The following is a 26412-nucleotide window of genomic DNA, read 5'->3' on the forward strand; positions in this document are numbered from 1 at the left end:
TTTTTTTTAACTGATACTGTATGTTTTGTGTACCATTTCTCTGGAGATTACATGTTTTCTCAGTTTGGCTTGGTCTTTGGTATTGTTAAGTATTAGTATCAGTATGCAGTATCAGTATCAAAACCCATCCCTACTGAAGCCATTACTTCATTTACTTTAACACAAATAACTCATATACAAAATAAAAATTATGAAATTTTATAAGCACATAAAAACTATATACCAAACCCGTATCTGTGTGATGTACAGATATTTAGGTGTAGAGTTTTGTGCATCAGCCCATCTGGACTGTCCACGTGTCTCAATGGCTCATTCTGAAATGTTTGATTTCTAATTCAAATTTTGCCCTATTAATAAAGACATCTAATAGTATCGTTTCAAATGTCCTCCGATCATCTCCGGTCCAAAAGCTTCGCTGAAATTTATAATTTGGCATAGAAAAATTGTGTTGCATGCCTTTTATGTTTTACAGCATCATTTACAGCCTTTTAGTGACTGTCTGGTGCCACATTTATCTCAACTGTTGTTTGCTTTGTTGAGCAGCCTGTTGAGATGAGGAGCAACTTAATGATGATAATGTTGGGACCTGAGGTGGAGGTGCAGTATTTTTCTGTGCAAATTGTGCTGGAATGCAAAACAGCTGACTCTATTTGCATCTGTAATTCAGACACCTGACAGATCCTTACAACCTGCAGAGCGGCCCAAACGCAGAGCATCTGCTTCAATCAAGTTGCACATGAAAAACATGGATGGGTAAACATACTCGATCCTACCTACTCGACAGTCTCAACCACAGAAGAATGGTGATGTTCAACATACGTGAGCTCAGCCAAACTGTGTATTCATAAAACAGGGACGCACTAAACTACAAAAGCAATCACTGTATTCTAACAAATTTAAACTGTGATTAAAGCTGAAACAATTAATGGATTAATTGATTAGTCAATCAACAGAAAATTAATCAGCAAAAACTGTGATCACTGATTTAAAGTACCTCATGGAGTTTTTGTTCTAGAAGCACTATGGTGTAGGTTCTTTGAGTTTTGTTTGTCTCGTGCCCACACATGAGGATGCACATACACGCATGTGATACACAATCCTGCCAACGATTTCACACTATTCCACTCATTTACAGGTGGTGGTAACACATCAAGATACACAGCAATGTGGCACCAAAGGCTGGGAAGAAGAACACTGGTAGCTAGAAAACATGGATGTAAAAAATGCAGTTTTCAAACTTTACAGAACGTGAATTACCACCTGGCCGTATCTCGCGCATATAATACATGTACTAAAGTCTAAGGGAATTTAATAAAAGGTATTAAGTGGAGTTTTTTTTGGCAAAATAGAAGTTATCACTATAGACATGTGATTCCATTGTCTTTCTAACAACTGTAATTAACAGCATTCAAAAACATTTGCACAACATGGAGGCATAAATTTCAGTTTTGCCCACGTCTCACATGGAAGGAAATAGTATACACACAAAGTGTTTTAGTGAGTGGCACAAGCAAAAATATTTGAAATGCTCTCAATACTAAGGCTAGGTACTGTTTAAGAAAGTAGGATACCAGTAACAGTACCCTTAAAGTGATACTGATACCAATGGAGTACTTCAATTGATACTTTTTTCAAAGGTTCTTCTTTATGAAGAACGTTTGCGGTTATTGACTGGGACCAAAATCATATTAATAGTAATTTTCTTCTAGATCTAGGTACAAAAATAATTGAATCATTTGACTGGAGAAGTTTCTATACTTTTTGGTACTTAGTTCAATCAATACCATAAAGGTATTGAGTACCAATACCCAGCCCTATTTAATACTTATTTTCCACAGTATCGATAGACTGGTCATATTATAGCCTTAGATATAATAGGATGGAATAGATATTTTTTTCAAGGAATTATATCAAAGTTAGAAATTCAAATATCGTGACAACGCTCCTGGTGAGTAACACTGAATGCAAGTTTTCTTTGTTTACACAAAATGTCCACAGGGCACCTTTAATCAAAATTAATTTTTCAAGCACAGCTCACAAGTTACCAAGCAGGGGTTGTGGGTGTTTTTTCACTACAAGTATATTATGTTTAGTCTAAGTAATTAACTGTATTATTGAAAAAATAATCAACACATTAGTCAATAATGGGAATAATTATTAGCTCTAATGATAACTGACACATCTTTCTACATTTTCAGGCTTAATTTTAATGTGGCAGCTGTGATGACAACACTGTTGAAATTTCTTACACCTGAATAAAGCATGTTTCTGCCTTGAGGACATGAAAATGATTCTACAGTCAACCATCACATCTGTGCTTGACTTTCTTTTATTCTCATGCTGCTCCCTCTACCTTCAAACAACTTGATGCTTTATCATTGTGGTTTGAATTTTATTAAAAGAGACAAATATCATCACTATGTGAAAAATTCGGCTGGTTCTCACCAGCAACATGAATAGAACAGAACAGGACTTTTATTCTTAAAGGTCTCCTGCAAAAGCTGCCTAACTACATCACTTCTCTTGTCAAATTTAAAACCACTGCTCACCAAACCAGATCTCAGGACTGTTCAACTCTACTTACCCCCTGGGTTAATACTGAACTTGAGAGGACTGCCTTCCACTATTTTGCACCTTATAAATGGAATGAATTACAGAGGATTTTAAAGCTTGAGCGTTTCACCCCACTGGCCGATTTTAAACTTTAACTTTGAATCTATTTAGTTATGTCTGTGATAGTCTAATGCTGTATGTTCTTTTGTTAAGTCTGGCTATCTTACCAAAATTATCATGGCTATCAGTTTCACTGTGGTATTTTTAAAACAGGTTGAAGTTTTATAATGAAAATGTCAACAATTTGAAATGGCATTGTTGGCCTTGCCAATGTCAATGTTTTCAATGATGCAAAACAAACCCATGCTGTATACTGTTGCTTACTTCTGTTGATGCTAGACTGTATTTACCTCAAGTTTTTCAAAGTGTGGTAATCAAACAAGTTTTACATGATAATTAAAATCTGAAACGGTGATGCTAATCGCTGGGAATTCTACTACAGTTTGTCATGAATCAGGTAATCATCCCTAGTTCTTTTTATGTTATGTGCTTTTGCTTGTCTGGTTATATTACACCCTGCCATGTTTTGTTTGTCTTTCAGGTTGAAGGCAAACTGTGCAGGATTTTCAAAAACAACATATGGACTCGTATAGAACTAATCCCTCTAAATAATCACTTCTGACCAACTATAAGTGTTGTTGGTGCCTGTATATGAACAGACCCAGCCCTTTGCCTGTGTGTTTTCTTATTCTCTCATATTTTGCTGTTTTTGGCACGTCTCTGGGCCTCAGCCTTTTGGCAGTGTTGTGTAGCCTCCAGCCAATACAGCATGCAGGCTGTTAGGTCAGGACTCCATAAAAATTGTAGTGACCAACAGTTACAATATCTCTCTCCTCTGCTCTCTGTCTGTGAGGGCTACAGAGAGAGCTGCACGCACACATGCACACACACACACACACACACACACACACACACACACACACACACACACACACACACACACACACACACACACACACACACACACACACACACACACACACACACAGGCGGAGCAGGCTGAGAGGACACAGCAGACAGGATCAAGATTCACTTTGGTTGTTTTCTCTAAAAAAATTGCTGCTGAATTGTTCTTGCAGGACAGATTTCTTCATACTCAACTTCTGCTTGAGGCAGTAAAATTAGTTTGTTCTATTGTCCCCATTTCTGTGGTTTTGCCATAAATGAAATCTTTTATAAACAAAACACTTCCACACCTCTGACGTTGCTCCTCTCTTTGGAATTCATTCTTCCACCGTGGAGCAACTAGCAAATATATTTTCACTTCTAGTCATGCTTGTTGTTGCTGAGTGTGATGGTGTATCGATATATTCTGAATGACACAGTATATTTTCTAAATTGTGAGAGATCTGTGGTGGAGAAAAAATTGAGAACCTCTGCTTTAGAACATAACTGCTGCTCTGATTCACAGCTTTGTTCTTGCTAACAGAGCTCCCTCACTTCATTGACTCTCTGGCTCTTTCAACCAACAGTCCTGCATATTTTACCTTTAAACATTCACTATGAATTGGCTAAGTGGTAACATTAGGTTTTTGTAAGGTTTTCCAGGGGATCAACTTGCTCAACATAATTTTGGTCTATGATAGACATGTCTTTATAACAAAGTTGTTACAAAATTAGGGACGTATAGTTGAAATACTCAGTACTGGTATTGGTCTGCTACTGGTCAGAATCACAGGAGTTGTATAAACTAATACAATCCACAAGCCTAAACTATCAGCTGTGTGGATTTAGTTTAAGTTAAAGGAAGAAAAATCAAAACAGCCAAGTTCAATTCATGCATTTATGCAATTTCTTTAAATTTCATTTTGAATGTTAGAATGGTGTTTACCAATCCAAAATGCTAAAAGCTTTACCTGCTAAAAGCTCTACCTGAGTCATGTTGTGTGCTGTGTATTTCTTTCTTCATGGGAATATAATAGTTTCTCTAAAATGACAGATCATAAATTCTCAAATACAGCAAACATATAATGATCTTACAGTAGGTCTAGATGATATGAACAATATGTTCTTATTTATATTACAACAATATTTAAGGGATGACTACTGACACTTAAACAGATTTTTGATCAATAATCTTCAGTAACATGGATATAATGATTAAGGGGATAAAGGCAACATCACTTTACTGCAGGAAAAGACAACACTTCACGCCATATCACAATATAAAGATTCAAAATCCAAGACAACATCTATGCCTCATACCACAATATTGATATATTACACTGCCCAGCCCTAATCCCTATACAAAATGAAAATTAGTCTTGAACTGAATTGAATTGAATTAAATTAGTCTTTTGATTGCCCCCACCCCCGCTTCCTCATTAGATTAGCGGCATATATTTTTCCCACACAGTAACATGAAAACATTTTGGGAAACACTGGGACATGTTTTAACCCACAGTCCAATGCCCACGGGCAATTTTGCCAACATCACCAACATTTAGCAGTGCTGCCTGCTGTCTGTAGACAAGTGTAAATGTAAAAACAAACAGTCATGATAATCGTACACTAAAACATCTGCCAGGCTCCATAGTCTCAACGGTTCAAGGTTTGCTTTAGCACTCTATGAACAGTGGGTTTTGGCTTTGTTTTGCTCTGTGTCAGAGAGCTACAGAACAGCAGAGCTCACAGTGCAAAAAGCTCCTCACTCTCACACAGCAGGAGCTTTGTGTGTTGGCTGCGGTACAGAAAGGGCTGCATTATACCTAAGAGTCAGTGGGCAAAACGGCAGTGTAGTCACTATACTCACAGGCAGAGATAATGCCTGCAGTTTTCTGCTCCAGCTTCATGCAGATTAAATTTACTGAAATTACAACATCTAATTTTCGTTGTTTAACTGTATAACGGCCACTTACGACTTGAATACAATCAGCAATGAAAACAACAATAACACTAATATTTTGTTTTCATGCAAGCTCAACATCTGCACAGGCACAGACAATAGAGACATGCATAATTATTTCATTCACATAGCTTCTTAATTCAATTTGGGGCCTGAAAAGAAATTTAGGTTTGGACCGCGGCTACAGACATAAAGAGGAGTCATTTAAATTTTGCAGTGAGAGATGCAAGTGAACTCTTTGAGTCAAACGCACCACTTCAGTATCCAGGCTTTCTCCTTAATTGCTATCAGCTGCTGTTGACACTGAGGGGAGATTAAAGTTTCACTTTGTTACTGTCAGGGTAAGTGGAGCAGCAAATAGCTGAGCCTCCTGAATAGAAAACCAATTCCTGCATAATGATATAACAAAACAGATTCTCACTGCTCTGGGAATGAACAACATAGCACTGAACACAATGGGGACATTTGGCTATGATTCAGACTGATGCAATATTAAGTTCCAGTATAGTAGTGGAAATAAATTCACTATCTCAATTATTTTCTTGGACTTGCACAAAGGCGGTGTCGCACCTCCTCTGTCCTCTGTGTTTGTGTGTTTATTTTGATGCACTGCATGCTCATAATGGGTTTAGGTCAACAGTTAATTGAGCTTAAATGATAAACTGTGGGCCTAGGTAGTGCTGTCTAATTTCAGTGCAGTCGGATACAGCTGTGCCATTATTGTCCACTGTCAAATGTTCGCTCCCAGGAGGCTGATGATAAAATCTCTGAGCATGCTTTAGACCTTTTCATAATATTTCCATCTCTCAGATTTGACCTTTAATATTTTGACATTCGACTGAATTGAGAGGAGAAGGAGAAGCCAATAACATTGAGCTCATCCCTGCTTTGTCTTCCACAGAGACTGACATCATTCCTGCTTCAATCATGCAGATCACTCCGGGGAACCAAAGTCTCTCCTCTGCCGACTTCAGCTCTACTGAAGTGATGGTAACTCTCCAGTTCAAAAACAGGATTTGTGAACTGCGCTGAACTTGCTGGTGATGTGACCGTTAAGGACGAGGCAGGATGAAGCAGTTGCCTCAAGATGTTTGTCCTCAAACCTGGAAAAACCCCATCTGACTCAGTGATGTCAGAAATACAGCACATATGCCTTAATTTAGGATGTTTTCTCCAAATGAACTGTACCTCCAAGCTATAAGTCAGAATAGAGACACCAGCATGGAGGCTAAGAAATGAACTGCCATCAACAGAATTAGCATCCAAAACTTATTATAGCCACTTTAAAAAGCCATTTAAGTTTTAAGTGTGCGCTGACAAGATACAGCAATTATTTAAACCAAATACTGCTTCTCTCCAAACTAACCAAACTCCATGAGCAAAAAAAATCTGTAAATTTAACTTGCAGAACACTGGAGTTGTAGGTCCATATTTTCCTCAATCTGTTCAATTGTTTGCATTATTGCTTGACTTCTGAATTTTAAAAGGATACTTTGGATTCACAGAAGTCACATTAACACAAACAAACTAGCAGACTGAGTCAGCTATGGACCAGGAATACTTGAAGAATGTCAAACAACTTTATTTTCAAACCAATGGATTTTGGCTCTGGCCTTGATTAGGGTCATCATGAAACACATTAAAATTAACACCTGAGTGAGGTATGAAAGAGACAAAGGAATAAAAAAAGAAAACATATCAGTCATAACCGATCACTCACACAATCAATACTGTACATCCATCCACATATCAGCCAATATGGCGCATTTCAAGATGGGTTGGGCATATGGTCATGTGACTTCAGGCCAGTGATTGTCCCAGACCGACAGGTAGGCAAGCAGAGTGACCATTCAGGGACACGAATGATTCCATATTTGGTCCATAAACTTAAGTTTATTGACATACTACAAGCAGAGTATGGAATTTTACCTTTTTGATGGCAGAGTAAAGCAGTCAAAATAGTCTAACTATAGTACACACTTTAAGTGATATTTATATTTTCTAGGTGGGCCTTTTTTAAGTGGCTAAAGTACATTTTGTTGCTGACCCTGTCCACAACAGTACAACTGGGTGTGTACCAACTGGCATTTACTGTGGGTAATACACTGACTATGAATGAGTATCTCATATAACCCTACATTAAACTATCCCTTTAATGTGATTTTCTCCTGATAATGAGTTCTTGTGACAGAGGTTTGGTTGCAACAGATAATAACTGTTTGGTCCAACTGTTTGTTCTATCACCCACGAGCAACCCAGATACTTAGAAGGCAAAATACTACCTTGCACACTGAGAGTGTGTGGGTGTTTCTGTGTGCATGTTTGTGCATGCATGTCAGTTTTTTGTTGAAGGACTTTCCAGCTATTGATTTTTGTGTCACACTCCTGCTCTGCATGCTGAGATCAGCTCTACAAGTTGTCATCCCTTTGATTTTGTCTGGAATTGATGAGATGAAATGACCTTACTGTTACGAGCAGAGCTTTGTGTTCGACCTGAGATTGTACAAAATATGCTAAAAGACAGAAACACAAATGTTACTCACACTAACCTGAAGTCAAATTAAAAAGACTGGCTGAGGTGAAACCTTTCTTAGTTACCCACATTGCTTCTGTATGTGATAAGAGCCTCATGGAGAAACTCCAGGAATTTATTGAAAAAGTTCCTAAAGGAAAATCTGCTTTGTGCTGCAAGAAAAACTGAACTTGGACAACTTTTAAATGTCATTTAAACCTGTGGCAGAACCCCATAGACCCCTTAATGAGCTGTTCAATTCTTCCACCCTATGAAAGAGGAAGTCAATTAACCCTAACAATAATGACGGATAAATCAAGTTGCCACAGTGCAGTACATTTAATGTAGTTTATTGTTTCAGGCTGTATGTGAATGTTGTTTCTGTTTATGGCAGTCAGTGATAATGTATCAGTGCTACAGCATTCGTATATACTCCAGCTTAAAAACAGTCCTGCACAGGGGGTTGAAAGCAACTAAATGTATGTGCTTTTTTGACTCTTTTACATGTACAACTTTTAGTACATACAGACTTAAATAGATTTTTGATTGTAATCAAACACTTTTGGAAACTGGTGTACAGTTATGGATTTAAAGCACCATCAGAAGGGGATTCCTTTGAAGTTTGCCTTAAGCAAGTTTTTCTTTTATGTTGATCTGGAAAAAATGCGTTCGATAAAGAAAATATGGTCATTGCTTTTGAGAGCTTTGAACTAGTTACAGTCTGAATGCAGTATTTGGTCTTTTCATGCTGACCAAGTGCTATTCAGTTGTCTTTAGAGGAGCCATTATCCAAGCAACCATAAACGAGGAGCCTTTCTTCTACATGAGCAACATTAGAGCAGCAACAACTTTCCACACTATGAATTAGTCTATACTGTTTTGATTAACTTATTGCTTAGTTTAAGAAAATAAAACATAAGGAGAAATGTCCCTTATGGATTACAGGATCTAAATGTTCCCAATATCCCATAGGCATTATGTCTATATCTGTATCTATAGCCCAATTCCAACAATTGCAATTAATATACTGACACTTTTATGTCAACTGTAACAGCAATCTTTCTTTCCACCTGTTTCCCAAGGCTGAGCCACAGAGGAGATTGCAGTTGCAGCTCCTCAAACTCTTGCTGGCCCCTAAACTGCCTGCCCAGCTTTAAAACACATCTTTATTCTTTGGCTTTTAACTCACTATGAGAATTGCATTTTTGTACTATTGTCGTCCTGTCTTTTAAAGCATTCATTGCTTTTATTGTGTTGTTTTATGGCTTTGCTTTGTTTGGTCTCTGTGTTTTTACTGTGCTGCTTTTATGGTTTTTGCTATATTTTGATTAAACCGCACTTTGCTCAACTGCTGTTGTCCTTAAATGTGTTTTATAAATAAATCTGGATTGGTATGGGAAGTATTTCAGTTGTACCAAACATATCTTAACTATATATTTAACCTTTGCCACACCGAAGTTGCCAGTATGCATATATTGTAGGAAGTGTGACTTTAAAAAATGCTTCATTACATGTCTTTGTTGTAGTACAGGTGTATTTTAGAACATTTTGGTAGCATCTTGGCTCATTGAACTGCCAACTCAAGTACAGTGTGCTTAACTTTACCAAACCACAGACTGTATAGGTTGTACCAGCTGCGGTAGTTGGCCATGCACGCGTTGCATTAAACTGAAGAATGGCTGCATTCATTTTTTTTCTAAATCTATGTTTAAAAAGGATCAAATGCAAGTAGCACTTCATGTTCTTTCACCAACATATTTGTCTCAAATCCTGACACTATATGAACCAGTGTGACCCGTCACATCCTCTGGCTGGCTTTTGATTAGGAATGGTTTATAAACATTAAATTTGTTTATTTTTATTTAGCAATTTTATTCAATTTTACTTTATTGCATTATCAGTATTGTTTCATTTTTATGCTTTTTATCGGTTTAATTTCTTTTTATCTTGTTTTGTCTTTTGTAATCTATTTTATCTTCTTAATATAATATGGCTTGTAAATTGATTTTATTGTATGTCACTGTCAGATTTTATTGTATGTCACTGTCAGCAAGAGTCTGACTAATTGATTGATCTAAGTATGATTTGACTAGACAAGTTTCAGTACTACTTAGTACTGGGTTATTTCAGTCCAAGTATTGAGTTGCGATACCCAGTCCTAAATGTAATCCAGGGAAACAGAAACAGAAACAGTGATTACAGTGATTAATTATTTTATATATATATACATATATATATATATATATAATTATCCAATAATTAGGTCAAATAGCAGCATCTTGGAGGGTCTCGGTAGCTAAATGGTTACAGTGCAGACAACATAACAACATCACCAGGGGCCTTTGCTGCATGTATTATTCACCTTGCCGTATTTTCTGTCTGCCTTTTCACCATCAAAAAGTCCAGTAAAAAGAAAAAAATAGTCTTCAAACAAAAGCAATAGTAGTAGCAGCAGCACCTCCATTTGAGTACAACATATTGGTATTCCTGCCAAAACCTCCATGCATTAAAAAAGTTCTCACCTTTCGCTTATATCCGAATTTATTCAGAGTAAAACCACCTCAACATTTCTTACACCTTACTACTTCCAAAAAACGCTCAATGTCAATATAGAACCACAACATAAAGTGAGGCGGTACATACTAAAAGTTCAAACTCAGTCACAAGGGTTTTCTCTGGTCCCTTCGGATCTCTAAGACGCTCCAAGGTGCTTTGAAGCACTTCTCATCTGTGCTAAACATAGCACCCCCCATCTGTTAAAGACCTTATGACAGAGTGTGTGAGGAATCGACTCCCTGCTATCTGGGTCTCCATCTCTCTGCTCTCGTCTCTGTGTGTGCACCAAAGACGGCACCTCTGCTGACCCTTTATTCAAGCTGCTGGAGTTGGTAGAAAACAAAACTGAGTCTATCGATGACACATAAGCAGGCCGACCGCTGTTTTAAGTGAGCCGAAAACGAGTTAGCCCACTCACTATAGTACAGACAAAGACTGATTTTCCCAAAAAACCTACAGCACCATCTGTATCTGTAATCAGTAATGTGAACATGGAGGAGCGACTCAAATTCCTTGAGACAAGAGGGTGAGAATATCTCTGATCTGACCACAGACGATGTTACTCCAGCACCATTTCTGGCAGCTCACTGTGTCACAGTCAGTCTTGGTCCAGTCCAACAGATCCATCATTGAAAGCATCCTCACACCATCCATCACAGTCTGATATGACTCTGCCTCCCACCGCTCCAAGGGAAGCGTGTCATTCAAACCTCTGAGGGGTCCCGGCTGCACTGCATCACACACACATGCGTGCGAACACACACACCCGCACGATAACAGAGTGAAGAAAAAGACAAAGAAGATCTCTGCCGACCCTCCCAACTGAGACAGGCACCTGTTTGACCCATTTGGTTTACTTAATTCACACGCATGGTCAGACACTTTTCAAATACGAGTCAAAATGAAGAGGTTACTGATACTGACAGTTCAGGCTTTAAATATTTAAATATACACCACAGCTCCAGACTGGTGGTACAGACTGCATTTAGATACTAGTGAATATGATCACTTCCAGCACTTAAATTCAGATTGTACACTACCCCAAAAGCAGCTGGGACAACGTGTCAAGTTAATTAGTTGCTATTTCTCATAACTAATGTAAACGAGGATCTCACAAATGAAATTAAATTGTTTTTGTGCCAAGAGAAGTTTAAAAAAAAACATATTTCTGGAGTGATTTAATTATATATATTAAAGATGTTTTAGATGGTAATGTCATAGTTTTGTTTTAATTAAACCTTGTTTGATTTCTAATAGTTTGTCCACTGACTTTATATCAAGGGAAAGCTAATTATTAGAAACATCTTTCAGTGTAGTGGAGTACAATTCAGCAGCACCACAAACTACACTCACTAAAGCAGTGGTTCTCAAACTGGGGGGCAGGCCCCCCTGGGTGCTCACAGAGCTACTGCGGGGTGTGGTGGGGGGGGTGGTTAGGGTTTTCTGGGCTTCTGAAAGGCAGGCATGCTAGAAAAACTTTAAGGACCACTGCACCAACTTGACAAAAAGACTGTCAACATATGACTCCTTTTATCTTGTGTTTCTAGACTTATGTGTTTTTTCACAAACGTGAGAAATTGTTATTATCTCATATTTCTTAAAGAGAGGGGTCATACTGGTTCACACACATGTTGTCACCACTGCAGAAACAGTAGGTTATTGCTCAAGTATGATGAAGTTGTCTGTGTTTGAAATGGACTGCGGTTAGTTTTTGGTTTGATGAATAGTTTACAGTCTAATAATGTTTGTACTTATTACCAACAGTGACTGATCAGGCTAATTGTCAGCTAATTGGACTAATGTTCTAATTATCACTTTTTGTCACTGCACCATTGGCTTTGGCCTTGGTGGCATAAATTAGTATTTATTAATGGTGAAAGTGGCCTTACCCTCAAAATGACATGATTGCGAGTCTGAATGAAGATCCCCTTTAGTATTATTCTATAAAGCATTATATGTTATTGCAAGACTGTAGGTGTACATAATAAACTTGCAACTGAATTTATTTTCTTCAAAGTTCTCAAGATATAGTATTATTTTGAGCACAATAGTGTTTTTTAGTGTTCTTAATAAAATAGGACACATATGGGATTATAACATCTGCCATTGTTAAAGTAGATAAATGGAAGCACAGAAATGGTGAAATAATTTGAATTTTACAAGAAACTGCACACCATCCTGTAAAATTTAACAACTGAATACTTGCGTTGAATTTTGAGTACTACACACTTACAAAACTATCCATCTGAATGTAAATGGACTGAACCATCCTTTTAGGTCATTTCAAGTGTTGCAATTTCGAGTACGAGCTTTCAGTTCCACAAACTCAGATCAAAAACTCAGGAGCCACTCAAGAGTGAAATTTAAAAATTGTATTCAAGTTGCCTAAAATACAAGTGGAGGAAGTATCCCTAAGTGCTTGAATGTTCCAAGTTTGAATTTTTCATCATAAATTTTTGTGTATGAAATTCACCATCCATTTCAGCTATCTGACTGTTGAGAGTGAAGTTGAAGTTTTGGGTCTGACAATGAGCAACAACTAAACAAACAATACAGGCTTTAATTATTGAACTTTTGAAAACAAACAACTTAAAATCGCATTTCTGAAATTTACAATTATCTACAAAGAGGTAAATACAAACCACATACATTTAGATTTGTGGTTTTCAATGTGGTTTGCACATGACAACATCCACAGTGAAACATTATGATGGATGATGATATCATTGCTGGGTCTGAAAAGGTCTCCGCGCTCCAAGTCTGTAACTTTGTCGTGTTTAAACAGTAAACACAACATGGAGATGTAGTGTGATGAACAGCAGCAACAGCTTCTTTTTATTTTTTCTTTCACATGTCAAAAATACAACTAAGGCAACAAATCTGTGGCAACTCTGAGGGGACACACTACCTCAAATACAGAAGACTTTTGAAACACAATGTTGCGATGGTAAAGGGATCAGTGATCAATGACCGTCAGCCATTGGGATGGACAATGGCATTGTCCATAGGCACAAAGCTGGTGGACACATTTTTAATGGCAAACATATTTGGTGCTTTGCTTTTCATTATGTTAACGTGTCTCGTCACTTCCCTCCCTCACCATGTCCTCCATGAGGATGTGAGACAGTCTGTGAAGATTCTCAGTCATGCAGGTCACAGTAAGGTTATCGTAGGCAAAAGCAAGAGCCTTTGTCAGTTCTCACAGTTCTTACAGTTCTTACTGAAGAAGCCTCTTGGATGAGATGTCCTCAAGAACCTAAACAATTTCAGTTGCCTACGGCAACCCTTAGTGAAGGACAGAAGCTGCCAAATGAAAAATCCTTGGTTCCACAGCTTCAGTCTGAGTTGATTGCAACTTATAATGTGCTGCACAGCTGCACCGCCTGTCAAACCAACTGCTACAAATGTCCACAACACCCCTTATTTAAGAACAATTTCAAAACTTTATAATATTCATTTACATATGTAAATTGTTTAACATAGCCAATTATTGTTTTTACTGTTGTTGATTTTTTTGGTATTCCTTTTAAATCTTCTCAATTATGTATAGATCACTGTTATTACTTAGCCTTAGGCTATTTACTTAAATTATATGTGCACAAAAACCTAATACACCACAAAGCTGCTGTTGGAGAGAAATTTAAGAAAGACAGACACTCGGTTGCAGCCTTTGGGAGCTTTATGACAGACTTCACAATCACAGGCTCACAATACAACAAGCTGAAACTCTATCTTTGTCTTCAGAGGTATTTATATCTCACTGAGTGGCTAAAAGTAGGGGTCAGTGCAAATATCGTTCTAATTGTGATTTTCTTGTTGACATGTTGCATTGTACCCATGCTGAGGAGGTGGTTCCTGGGGACGGTGAACAAGCAGATGATTGTGATATCACAACTGCGAATGGCTCTGATGATAAATATGATATCACCAGAGCAAATGGCGACCTGCTTCATCCAAGAGGCAGAGGTACGGTTGGACATGCCCATTTAACTGTTGCTCCCCAGGAGAATTCTTTGAACTTTTTACGGAGGCTGGTTTGAACTGCTAAGGGACCTATGGAATCAGGGCATGACCCCGGTGGACTGAACACCATGAGTTGACACGGAGTGTGGAAGAGGAAATGTTTCTACTGCAATAGGATATGTCACACCAGACCCTTACATGAGTACCATTAGTACACTCCAGGGTAGATCATTGTTAGAATTTATGGTTACGTGCATATAGCATTTTCACACTACATATCAGTTCAGTGTTAGTAACATCATACTCCATAGCATATCTTATGTATTTTGATGTGACAACTGGCTTGTTGACTGGTGGACTGGCAGTTCACTGCGTGTCTCCATGTGGGAAATGGATGACGGACACTAGCAGGAGGGGGCCATAGAAGAGTTTTCCTGTTAAATCAATGATGATAGCAGCCGAGCAGGTTTTTCACTCCTATATATTGTGAGCTGTGAGTCCACTGTCAACTTGTCTGATGCTACACACTTTTAAAGTATTGGATTTATCACACACAAGGTGATGCCAAATTATGTTGCATCTGACAATGTTAATGTGTACTGTTATATTATCTGTAGATCCCTATACACGACACTACAAAGAAAGAACGTCAGCGAGGATATTTTCCCAGATTAACAGGTCAAATGCTGTTAAAACTGCTGTGCTTGTACTCAGTGTAGGCTAAGTTCATTAAGTCCATTAAAAACTGTGTGACAGTGATTGCACAGTATCAAGCTCCAAATCATTACAGTACAAAACGCCTCCTTTTCACCCAGTCTCTACCGGTTAGCCATTGTTGGTCACTCAGCAGTCAATCTGCAGTCAAATAATATTAAGAATGCTTATTATTTTTGATTTCTTTGTGTGCACATTTACCACCAAAGAACAAAACTATACACATCAGAAACTTTAGAGTGCTGTATAAACTTGTCAGTCACTGGCATTTGAGTTCTCTACCTCTGAATGATGCACTGATGATGAATGATGTAGGCACGTCCTATGTGATCCACCAACTAGCAACTAAAAACCTCACATGAAAAAATTCAGACACACCTTACCTTTTTGGTTTCACATGATCTCTCAGCTGACACCTTGGATAGATAGTTGTATGGTGCTTCTTTGAATCTGTCTTACATTTGAAGAAGTGCTTTCACTTAAATATCACATTGTGGTATTAATAAATGTTCAGGGAGGCATTATCTTGTGTGCAAACTCTATTTTTCCTTCTTTAATCACCAAAACTGTCCAGTCGTCACACGATTGGAAGATTGGATTGGATTATCTTCCTTGATGGTGGATAGGGAATAATTTCCAGGTCACAGGAGGAGAGAGGATATGAGGAAGCATAAGTTAGTGTAATGAAAAGCACCCATTGACTTCTCTTAACAATGAAAGCACAGGTGGAACTAATAACATTAACGATGCTCTGCTCCATTTAAGTGTCAGAGGAGGCCATCACAGTGAGTCAGTGTGCTGTGTACCAGAGCCCCGGAATCAGGTAAACTACATGGGACGCAACCACCATTAATGTTTATCATTACACCTGCACTCTTCCTGCATGACAAATCAAACTCCCTGCGGTGAAAATGGTCTATAAAGATGGGCAATACACACATTTACTACTGAGATAAATTATAGCCACAATTAAAAGGTGATGTTAACATTTATGCAGTGTCCAGCTCATTCACTGGTCACAAGATTCCTCTCACAGTAGCCAATACTTGATTTTATTTGCCAGATTAGAAAACAGAAACAGCATCCAGACAAGCTTGAAAAGCTTCCAGTATATCTACTTTAAATTGAAACAAATCTGAGCAGTCAGGTTACAAAATCTACACCAGCCATGTTTCTGTGTCCTGTGCCACAACATACAGCACATGGGGGATTCCTCTGCTGTACATGGCTGATCATCTGTCACTAAAACTGATGCAACCGGTAAGACATCAACATGGCTCTAACATGATGAAAAATAGCCACAAGCATAAAAGATAACACCCCGCCCAACACAGTGGTAGCCTGGGTTCACAAGTCCACTGAGACATGCAGCAACACGTGACAATTGAAACCATATGGTGAGAGAAAACACACACAGAAACACATACACACACATACATGCATCCTCTGCCAACACGTCCACCAGGTAGCTAATGAGGAGGAAGTTTTAGGGATGGTCTGAGCCAGATGAAAGATGAAACTAAAACATAAAGATGAACAGCGGGAGCACAACTTTGAAGATAAATCCTCAAGACAGAATTTTATACACTCCTCCTTGGCTTCTAAAAGACCCATTGGCTTCCAACAAAATGTTATACCGTGTAGTGTGATGACACTCCAAACTTAAAAAACACTGACAGATACGTCACAACAATTGGCAGGAATTATTAATCATGGTTATTAAATAAAAGAAAGCAGGGGGTAAGCGTCCCTCTACCAGGTCTCTCTTTCTCTGCAGTGTGCTTAAAAAACACCCCAAGATAAAAGCTCACAAACCAATAAAATGCCACTTAATAACACAGGTACCGAATGTCCTCATAAAGACCCCAGATATCATCAATATCCACCTATCAAGGTTATTGCACCACCGGGCTTAGAATGACAGGAAGAGGCAAGGTGTTTGCCTTGGCCCTAAAATTATTTTTCACAAACTGGGCAGCGCACAAAGCTGTACAGAGTGTCACATTCACTGACCCTTGAAACGGCCCGTTGCTTGTATGTCATCCTTTAATCCGCCTGACTTTAAACACACAATCTTGAGTGAATCTGGAGCCTTATCAGTGCTGGCAGGTTATGTTCTGAGGTTATGTTCGCCTTTTGTGAGGGCTTATATCTGAACATCTTCAGTGTTCATTTCAACTTGCAGCTATCCATCCAACAGATGGGAATAAAAATGGAACGGCTGCATTTGAGGGCTTATTTAAAATTCTGTGTGATTCCCTGTTCTTTAATGTTGACACGCTGTGTTCCTGAACAAACAAAAAAATGCTACAGTCTTCCTCTGCTTCAAACATAAAAAGGGCAAGAAGTCATAACATTGTGCTCAAAGTGTCTGTGCTGCATATAAACTTGTACACGCACTGACATATTTATACACAGCACATATACAGACAGCATGCATCATGAACCAATTAAACTTAGAGTAGACGAGTAATTCCAGTATATTTATTTTCAGCCCTATTTTTACATATTTTGGTGTCTAAATGAGTAACTAGGTTTTGAAATTGGTCCAAGAAAAGGGCAGCAATGGTTGCAATCCAGTCCTTGATGGCAAATGCACCCCTCAAAGTGTGTCCAGTCTAGTGCATGTTTTTGTGACTGACAGGCTTAGACTGTTATTATAACCAGGGTTGGGCTGACAGACGATGGCATTATCCATTGCCGATGGCTAACAGTTGACCATTAAGCCCTCGACCACAAAGCAAAACATCTTTCGCTGCTTGTTAATGTACTACTGTATGTCTCCACATCCTGTTTACTATTTTCTTATTAAACTTTCCCAGTTAGGATGCTTGGTTACATGATGCTCTGTTACATAAGTTGCTGTGTATTTCTTTTAATTTTTCTGTTGTTATTTGTGCTACTGATTAGTAGCCAATTTGGTCAACATTCCCTAACCCTAACTCTAAGTGTCTAAGTGTCAACATTATGGAAATGATCCCTACAGAGATAAAATTTTTTGTTAAAAAGTTCCTTCTAGTTCAACTAGACACAGCCGTTGCAGTGCTCCTCAAAGCCACCAGGCTCCACTGACAAAAACAGCAATTTTATCTCACACAACACAGGAGTTGCTGATCTACTGCTGCCAGGCTGTTTCCAATTTAAAAACACGATCTTACTCTTTAATAAAAAAAAGTTTATCTCTGTGGGGATCCTTTCCATACAGTTTTCGGAAGTTGAACAACAATCTGAGACTATCAGTTGCAAATCCAAGCACTTTAAGTGGATGTAGGTTACTTTGACCAGCACATTTGTCCCTAAGGATTACAATACAGCCATTGCAGCTCATATTGGCTGTAGAAGTGGCTGCCAGCTGAAGTGGACCAATTCCAAAACTTTTTGGACTAATTAGTCATTTAGATCCCAAAATAACAAAAAATAGAGCCCAGGTTTAAAAATACGGCAACTACCCTTTAAAGATTTTCTAATGTTTTCACACTAAATCTGGTGAAATAAAAAGTGGTGTTGACGTTGACATTGAGAGTTTGCAATTATGAATTCCTTCACAGCAACATCAGTCTCACTGCACTGTTGGTCAATAACCTATTATGGTCCTCTATTACAATAACTGGATATGCACGATTGCTCATAAATCATTACTCTTGCCTTCTGAATTGTGTGACTTTTGCAGGTTTTCAAGTTGTGTCTTTATTGTGGGAATATTGACCGATAGCTGTCAGGCATTAAATAAAAGTAGCAGGGCAGAATCAAATTTAAACACGACATTTGTTAAGAGAAATTCATTTGATTGTTATTCATTTCCATCCATTCTTTTCTCAGAATGTCAGATGGAAGTGGATTCACTGTCAAGTTTAGTCAACTGTATAATTTCACAGTGATTGATCCGTAATACCACATACTTAAAGCTTAGTTTCTCCAATTGTGTAAGAACAGTACAATGACATGTTGAGGACAAAACATTTCTATTTCTCCACACCAAACTTTTAAAAATCTTATGATTGGAGAGGCACTGAGCTGTTTTGTGTAATGTGTACAAAAGCACCCACAAATCACAGTCTTTGAGTTGTTTGATACTTGTTCAAATGTGCATATTCATAAGGTGAAACAATCAGTTGATGAATCAATTAGTCAATCAACAGAACATAAACATAAATCCAGAACTATTGTGTAACTAAAGCCATTTTCAAGCACAAATACCAAAATATCATTGCTTCAGTTTCTCCAATGTGAGGATTTGCTGCTTTTCTGTGTTTTATATGACTATAAACAGAATGTCTTTGGGTTTTGGACTGTTGTTTGGACAAAATGAGACATTTGAAGACATCACCTTTGGTTTTAGGAAACTGTAACAGGTACTTTTCACTATTTTCTAATATTTAAAAGACCAAATGATTAATCCATTCCTTTAAAAAAAATCATCAGTATACATTGATCATGAAAATAGTCCTTAGTTACAGTCCTATTGTATACCATATTTGATCTATCTAGTGTCCAAGGCAAAGGTGTTAAAAATCAGTTTCTAAAACAATACAACATCCAACCAAACCCAGTGTGCAAACCACACACACTGCTGGACTCTTGTAGAAGTGCAAAGAAAATAAATAGCCCAAAATGAATCCCATAAGAACAGTCAGTGAGTCTGTTTGTCATGATTTAGGCTCTGTGACTGAAATCATGTATGGTTGTATCTAGGAAAATGATCTTTTTCTCTCTCAAGTCACTGAGATAAATCACAATTACAATGGCCTTGCTAGAATTTCTGGCCTGTGACAAATTTGGGGGACACTAATGACATTAAAGGGCAACTCCATCTGTGTTCTTTTCCTGGTTTTTCAAATGGAAAATCACACTCAGCCATTAGCAAAAAGTGATGATGTAGCATACAGCGCTGATGACCTCTCCTCCCCTCCCTCAAAGATGCTGTTAGTGATTCATGAGAGGGACAGTTAATTGTTAAGTTTCATTCCCCAGTCGTCAAACACCAACTCTTTAGGTTTGGTCAAATACTGACTCAGGGTTGATACCAGGCTACCAAGGCTTTGGTTCAGTTGATTGTTAAGTCTCATTCCTAGGTCATCGAATACCGATCTTTTGGAGCTGTTAGGTCATCAAATGCCAACACTATGGTTTCGTTGATTGATCAGTCTCATTTCCAGGTCGTCAAATACTTTCAACTGAGTAGGTATATATGTAGTGACATCATCACGCAAAAACCTACGTTAGGCCACATGGGAAATGTCTTTAATAAGGGTATTAGAAAATAGTACTGTGAAAATTTTGTTTGGATTTAAGGAACAAATAAGGAACACTACTGTGAAGCTAGAGAATGATATAAACCTCAAAAACCACCCTCAACCCATCCTTTCATCCTACGGTCACGTTTGCATTACATCATGCTATAGGGCAAAAAAATTCTCATTTCAGAACAAGACCAGCTTAAGTGTTTCCTGTTTTGCATTCAGTTACACAAAAAACACACAGAGGGTAGATTGCTGCCACTTCTACACCTCCACCCCCACTTTTAAGTACGGTCGTTTGAAAAACTGTCCATCATGAATTCATCACTGAATGAATCACAAATTAATTAATTCAGCAAAACAACATTGCCCAGTATTCCCCTAAAATGTAAGTATCACTTTGTGCAGGCAGGTGCAGGCAAAGCTTCAAGTATAAAAGGCTTCTTTCCTTTTTTTTATTATTTTCTTCCTTTTCATGGGATGGGTAGCTGCTAGCTGTTAATAGTGAATAAATTGGGAGTGCAATAATAAAAATTCTTCCCATGATTTTCATTAGTATGCAGGGTGCTGATGGCAGCAGCTCTGTATTTGTTAACAATATCCACACGCCGAGTCTGCAAAGCGAAGGAAAAATGCAGTAAAGAGACTTGAAAAACCTGAACTAATGGAGGGATACTTGCAGATTTCTGTCTCTTTTCTTTTATAGTTCAGCTATAAAATCAGGCTCATGACCAGTTTTTGTCTTGATTGTGATCAGGAGCTGGTAGGAGAGGTAAGAGTGCTGTCGCTTTTATCTTTTAATACAATAAAACTGAACAGAAACACAGGATATTATACCTAGAAAAACCTCAATTCTGGGCAATAGGTACTTCTAGGTGAGCAAGCACAAAACCTAAAATATCAAACATTATATATTTCAAGCTGTAATTGACAGCAAGATCTGGTACATTTTATAAATGTATGTAGAGGGAGTAAAAAACCAGATAGCCATAACTGAGCTGTCAAACTAAAAGCTGATTATCTTCATTAAGTGGCCAGATGACAGTTATCGCCAGCCCAATTATCCATACCACATATCTGTCATCCTGCTGGAGAACCTGTCTGCAAACCGCAAGAGACATAACTCCCACATTGTAATTCATAAACTTGTTTAGTCCAATCTCCAGCCTAAAGATCAGGCTTCTCTGTCAGCCCAGGATAAACCGTGCAGAGTCTTCTTTACTGACTCTGCCCCTGTTGCTTTCCTTTTGTTGTTTAATGAATAAACGACTCAATTATTGATGATCTCAAGAGTTCCTTAATTATTAAAATGTGCCTGTAGTTGAAAGCAGTGCTGGGGTTAATGTGGGTGATATAGTGGCTTGGAGAAAAAAACATCTCCAGCTTAATTGTGATGATTAGCGTTGGGTGCCTTCTGTTCTGCTATATGGTGTTACAAGGTGGAAAACTGGAGGAGAAGAAAAGAAACAATGTGCATAAAGTGTACTGTTCAACATGATTTTATTAAGTAAGACTGGTTTATTTTTACATGAAAGGATAGATTTAGATAGAATGATCCGGTGTTAAATCTGCACTGATTGTTTTTGGAGGGCTACTTGAGGGCACACTGGCACAACAAACCAAACATCAATATATTATCACCTTATGAGGTTTATATTGTGAAGGTGTGAGAAAATAGTTGCCTATTTACACATCCAGCAGACACAGAGTAACATTTGCATTTATTTGGAGTCATGTTTCTGTCCACCAGTTAAATTAAAGCTCAATATTCACTCTCCGTTCAGCTCTGTTTTGCCCTCCACTAACTCCTGAGGGAAATATCTGCCTCTTTAGTCACTTAATGCTCCACTATGTTCACCAGCTAGTCAATAAACTTGTCCAGGGGTTTCCAAAGTCTTGATGACTGAGTGCCAATTTCGGGAGCCAGCATTTGATTGGGGACGGAACAAGAAAACCCCTGAACTTGTCAGAGGATTTATAAGAATTTGCACAATGGTGTTTAATATTAAGTTCCTTGAGCACCAAATTCACCTGTTTGCTGACAAGGCACATCACTTTATCTGTTCCCCGAGGTTGTACAAAGTAAGAATTGATCCATTTTTCCTAAAACCTCCTTTTCTCTCCAACCATACAAATTTTTTCCCATGGTGGCTTTTCCATCGCACTTGCAGATTAAACTGCAAAGTCCACTGAAATAAATGTAGCCAGTAACTTTCTACAAGTTGTCATTCCTAACCTGACAGACACTTGGTGCAGTTTAACTCTGTAGCAGTAGGAGTAACATGTTACTAAGTGACACATCTAGTTACTTTTTAAATTCAGTAACACTTAAAAATACTGAAATTTAAAAGGGCTGGAAAAAACCCATCAGAGGATTAAGGTTTATTATTATCCAACTTCTTTTATTATGCGTAACCGTATGGATCTGGCACATGAGGTCACAGATGACTGCTGGAGCAACAACACTGTGGTGAGCTCACTATTGTGTCATTTGTCACAACCTTTGGTTGTAATAACGTCACACAAGGTCCAAACAAAAGAATCACTAAGTATAACGTCTATGGGGATAAGGGATGTTGGATCAACCTCATCAAACTTTATCAGACACCTGGCAACACACCTGGATGGTGAGTCACTTTGCAAGTTGATACAAAAGTTAATGTTAGCACCTGTGGACAGTTAGCAAGCTTGTTTGGCTCAGTATAATCAGCTCTGTGACCATTAGCTTGCTATCTTGTAAAGCTGACTTGTTTGTTTGGCACACCTGTGCGCAGAGAGCACTGCTTTGCCATGACTGTAAAATAATTTTATTTTCCTCAGGTATGCACGGAGGAATGACAGTGTCTTCTTGGTCTTCACCTGCTCATTCATTAGCCTTTATCTGTGGGATATCTCAATGTTTTTGTGAGTCAATCTGCGCTGAGTGCTTTGTGACAGCAGGTCATTTGATTGTGCGAGCCGCTCTCCCTCCGTTCTGTCGACGCATGGAGTGCTGCGTTTTGTTCTTCTCTATTCTTTGCTGGACTGTCTGTGCTTTCTCAGTCCCGTAAGATTTATTGTTCCCAGCCTTCATTCTCTCATAGAGAATGTTAAATATTCTACCATGCTGCATGACTGAGGATTATATGGGGCTCAGTGATGCATCATTACGCATGACACTGTGACAACACTAAAATAATGTGTGCATTAATAACAGTATTGAAGCAAAAAATGTAATGCAAAAGTTTGTTTTTCTAGTAACTAGTTACTTTAATAATGCAGTAACTCAGTGAGTAATTCAGTTACTTGTTGAGAGCAGTAACTAGTGACTGTAACTCACTATTAATTTTCAGTAACTTCCCCAACACTGATTACAGGTAGGCTAATCAAAGTGAAAGTATTGAAATGGAATGATGTGGAAGATAATATGTACATTTCATGTTATATTCAGAGGCTGCCAAAAAATGTTCCTGAGGGCCCCACGGGCCACAGGCCACACTTTAAGAACACCTGCCCTTGTCAGTCCACTGTCTGATGCCTGGCAGGTAGTGTCCAGTGGGTTTATCAGAATTTTTTGATGGAAAACATCTGCCTGTTGCGGATGCAGATAACCATAGTAAAATTGCAGTCCAAAAAACATTAACTATGAGCTGAAAGAGGCTAAAACATCAAGTGGCAACCTCCAGGGCAGAAAAATGAAGCCAACGTGGAAGCAACACAAAAACTGCACTTCATCGATAGGCCACTTGAGGCTGGCTCCAAAAATGAGTCAATCCCCCATAGACTCCCATACTATCATGCCTAAACTTAGAGCAGAAATAAACATGTTTATAGCATGGCACGAAAATGGTTATGCATGATTAAGGTTATGTCTGCTTTGATTAACAGGTGGGTGCTGTCACAGGTAGCTAATCACTAGGGAGATGCTTCATTCAGCCCTCATAGCTCCATCCATGCACCATCTCTTTGCCCATTTCTGGATTAGCCAGGAGTTAGCAGGGTCAGGCACTGTCAAGATGGAAATGGACAGAGCCACCACACTACGAGTTTCACAATGGCTCCTAAGAAGTGACGTTATGGATGCGCCGTCCATTATTTATTTTACTGTCTATGTAAAACAATCTGCAGAGCTGAGGGGAACTGCAGAGTCACTGATAATTGTCTGTGGGCTTATCACTACACAATTACCCCTTTTCACATTGTACACAGTCATCTGATCCACAAAAATCCTTGATCAGAGCAGTCTTAACATCATGAAGGTCTGTTACTGTAGACATATGTGCACTGTTTGTGTGTACACACATAATATAGGACAGTATAATATGTGCTGCATCAGAATATCACTATATTTCAGGCCAATGTTAGCTCGTAGTATCATAGTATTTTTAGCCAGTGTTACTTTTTTCTATAAAGCAGACAGGTGCTGTGTGCCTTTGCTAATTGGCATTTTGGCAGCATTATGAGCCAACAGGCAGCTTCTCAATTACTGGGTAGCTTCCCTAACAAACCTGCCAGTACGGCACCTCAGTGTATTCGGTTTGCCTAGACATAAAAACATTTTCAACTTCTTTTTTTCTTTATAAAATTAGATTTGTGTCACTACAATGTAATAGGCTCAAAGTGCATATGACAGGTAATGAATTTAGATGCCACCGAAGCAACAATGCATACTCTCTGTTCTCTGACACCTTCAGGAACTGTTGCACATCAAGGCAGATGGAGAGACAATATTTCAGAGAGTGCAGAACACCAGCGAGCAGCACCAACAATAGAAAACAGCTGCCTTTGAGTGGTGGATCAGGATGTTGGATTTATCATGCTCTCAACATGACCTCTTTCGACTTGAAATACACAAGTCCTTTGATTGCTTCAGCCTCCCTGACATGAGCTTTCAATCAGACTCTTTGAGAGCAATTCCCTGGCTGGGCTTTGTCATCTATATTTCCACAATTGTTTGGAGTCCTGATTTTGAGGAGCACTGTGGGACTGATCGGTTTTACCCCGCCTGACCTCCTCTCTCGTCTCTACAGATGAAGAGATATCCAGTCCTTGTCAAACACTGCATGTACACTCAATTATCTCCTTCACAGTAAAGAGTCAGAATCAAATCAAAGGATTATTAAATTGTGTTTTGGTGTTAAAATGAATATTTAGAATAAAAGTTCTTTCCTCTTTGATAATTCAAGACAGACAGACAATTAAATCGACTTGTAGACCTTTAACTTATGACTCATAAAGCACATTTACTTGTTTTAACTTTTTCTGATGTCTCTGTTAAAAACCTCGGCTTGATAATGTATTTTTCTGTAAGTGACTAAGTTCTTTGTGTGCATGTGCAGAGGGAAGATGGGGTAAAAGAAAACAATGAGAAACTGCAATGAAAAAGAAATGGGAAGAAGCATGAAGTCAGCAGAGGCATGTTTAAGGTAGATAAGGTGAAACCAATTGACGGTTCCTGCTCTTTCCCAGTGGCAACAGACATTTTATTGGCAAGTCAGTAAGATAGTCTCCCCGGCCCCAAGAATAAGCTAGAGAATTGCAACAGCTGGAGAAAATGCTATTGGTCACAGCACGTCATTGAAAATGGAAGTCTCAGAGCTGTGAGCTTCTCCCATGAAATCCTGCCTTTTCCTCCTTAGAGAGGTGTGGCATATTTCTAATGAGATCCCTCTATCACGCTTCAAGTCAGAATTTAGAAGTAATTAACACATTCGGTATGACGAACAGTCTCTACTGTTCACATGTCAAGATGTGTGAGTTCATGATCCCTGCGGTTCTCCTTTGATTGCGATTCAAAACAGTTATACTCACTCTGAGCATGAAATTTTCTATCTCTCATCATGACCTATGGGAATGAGGATAAAACTAAATACTGCACTGAGCATGCCTTGCATTACAGCAGATGTCAAAGAAGCAGACCTCACGCCATGCAGGGAAACATCTTATCACATGTATTAGAGGCTACAAGAGACAGTTTAGTGAGGGGTGGTTGA

At 38.5% G+C, this 26412-nt stretch overlaps 1 protein-coding gene across 1 annotated transcript in view; it reads right to left on the reverse strand.

The window, feature by feature from the left end:
- The window catches only part of LOC146332062 (metabotropic glutamate receptor 4-like), a 233787-nt gene that overhangs the window by 107616 nt on the left and 99759 nt on the right, over nucleotides 1-26412 (reverse strand). The gene's annotated exons all lie outside the window — the stretch shown is intronic.

This window comes from Lutjanus erythropterus, chromosome 2 (assembly GCF_056507025.1).
Source record: "Lutjanus erythropterus isolate fLutEry1 chromosome 2, fLutEry1.hap2, whole genome shotgun sequence".
In the NCBI taxonomy this organism is placed as follows: domain Eukaryota; kingdom Metazoa; phylum Chordata; class Actinopteri; order Lutjaniformes; family Lutjanidae; genus Lutjanus; species Lutjanus erythropterus.